Source organism: Neovison vison, chromosome 11, assembly GCF_020171115.1.
Source record: "Neovison vison isolate M4711 chromosome 11, ASM_NN_V1, whole genome shotgun sequence".
Lineage (NCBI taxonomy): Eukaryota > Metazoa > Chordata > Mammalia > Carnivora > Mustelidae > Neogale > Neogale vison.
Window position 1 is genome coordinate 126,791,054 of NC_058101.1, and position 2,525 is coordinate 126,793,578.

Here is a 2,525-nt window from a genome sequence, read left to right on the forward strand (position 1 = left end):
GGTAGGGAGTTTACCTTTCAATATACATTATTATGCATACCATTTTGTATCAGAGAGCATTCTTACAGTAAATAATAGTATTCATATATATTACCAGTTAGCTTTGCATGTATTTATGAGTGATGAAAAGTAAGAGCAAACTTCTTGCACTATGTGCAAAGTCAAAGCTATTAAAATAGCCAATCTGAGGGGCGCCTGGGTGGCTCAGTGGGTTAAGCCGCTGCCTTCGGCTCAGGTCATGATCTCAGGGTCCTGGGATCGAGTCCCACATCGGGCTCTCTGCTCAGCAGGGGGCCTGCTTCCCTTCCTCTCTCTCTGCCTGCCTCTCTGTCTACTGTGATCTCTCTTTGTCAAATAAATAAATAAAATCTTTAAAAAAAAATAGCCAATCTGCCCAAGTCAGGACTGCTGTGTGCACAATAATATAAAGATAAGAGATTTACTTTATCATTTTTAAACTTCATCTTACTTTACCATATGAGTTTCTACTCACCAAAAAAATGGGATATAGGGAATGTTCAGCACCAAATAAAAAGATTTCAACAATCACCCAGCTGTACTTACCCTCCCCTTTACACATAACTAGTCCATTCACTTATATGCTTTGAAAGAGTAAACTGCCTAAAACAATTTATGTCAAAACCAATTTGGACGAAACAACATAAAAATATAGGCAAATTTTTTCTTTAAAGGTCGGAAGATTTCTGTATTCCTATTCATAAGCATCCTTGATTTCTCGCTTCATTCCAAAAAAAAAAAAAAAAAAACCTGAAAAGTACAGTGATACAAGATGGATATAGTTAATGCAAGAAAGATGACAGCAAAGAGGTAAACAAATCAAAGTCCTTTGGCTCTAAATCAACAGAAGTATGTTAGCATACATATATACACTTAAATTTAGTATAAATTTTCTAAAAAAAATTTTGTGTTTCCTACTTTAAATGGCTTTTTAAATTAACCAATGACTTTTCTAGTCTGATGTTGTCAAATAATTTGATCTCTAGAACTCATTCTGGCAAAACTGAAGTAAGACAGGCAATCTTATACACTAGTGGGAGAGTATAAATTAAGGAAAGATTTATAGAAAAAGAATTCATCTCACAAATGTTAGTATTTTAAACACTTCTAGAAATCTCTCTTAAGGAAATAATTCATTAAAATGTAGGGAAAAGACTTTAGGTAAAAATGTTTAAAACTAATCTTTTATATATATGTATATATATACATGTATATAAAAATTACTGGAATAAATGGTGGTGGAGGTCCCATGCACACATACACAAACACACACAATGGTATATGCACATGATAAGATTTTATGCACCTGTTGAACATTTAAAGCCATAGAAACATTTAAATGCATAGAAACAACTGTCCTAAAACAATGTTAAAATGATAGAGTAGATTACCAACTCTGTATATAGAAAATTATTTCAATAATGCTCACTTCTGAGGTGCCTAGATGTCTCAGTCAGTTGAGTGTCAGACTCTTAGTTTCAGCTTAGGTCATGATCTCAGGGTCATGAGACCAAGTCCTGCATCAGACTCTGTGCTCAGCATGGAGTCTGGCTTGAGAGATTATCTCTTCCAATCCCTCCTCATCTACCTCTCCCCTCCAGTCATGTTTTCCCTCTGTCTTTCTCTCTCTGTCTCAAATAAATAAATTAATAAATATATAGTCTTTAATAGTGCTCACAACAACAGTACAGATACTAAAATTGGAGTGATACAGAGATTAGCATGACCCTAATGCAAGGATGTCACCCAAATTCATAAAGTGTTCTATGTTAAAAAAAAAAAGAAAATTATTTTAAAAATATAAGAATAAATGGGAGAAATTGCATCAAACTATACTATTGGATATCTGATTATTTACTTTTACTTTCTTCATAAGGCTTTTGTCTTTCTCAAATTTTATATATATACACACATATATGGATATACACGTATACACATATATATGTATATATGTATACGTGTATATGTGTATATCCATATATGTATATACATGTGTACACATATATAATACATATACATATATATGATATCTTTGAATTAGAAAAAACTAAAACTAAAATTTTAAAATCATTTAAAATCATTTCACAACAAAATAGTCTAGAAAATCAGATTTATAGCTTTACTGAAATGAATAATTAGATTTGTTTCCTTTTGAGAAAGAGAGAGAGAACACATGTGCACAAGGAGGGAAGGGACAGAGGGAGGGGAGAGAGAGAATCCTAAGCATACTCCATGCCCTTTGTGGAGCCCAAAGCAGGGCTCAATCTCAGGACCCTGAGATCATAACCTGAGCTGAAATCAAGAGTCAGATGCTTAACTGACTGAGCCACCCAGCCACCTCTACTTAGCTGTTTCTCTTAATTATAATTTTTTTCTCAATTTGGGAAATTTTACATGGAGAAGTTTGGGAGGGAGGCAGAATTTCTGAAGTCATTTTTATTCTCTGTAGGACCTTGTCTTTGTAAGCATGGTTTAGATATTCTAGAAAAGAAAGAATATGTCAAAAT

At 33.4% G+C, this 2,525-nt stretch overlaps 1 non-coding gene across 1 annotated transcript; it reads left to right on the forward strand.

Annotated features, from left to right (window-relative positions):
- The first annotated feature begins 1,688 nt into the window (after nt 1-1,688).
- On the forward strand, nt 1,689-1,792 carry LOC122890761. The gene has a single exon (XR_006381186.1). It is a non-coding gene; the product is annotated as a U6 spliceosomal RNA (small nuclear RNA).
- Nucleotides 1,793-2,525: the final 733 nt, after the last annotated feature.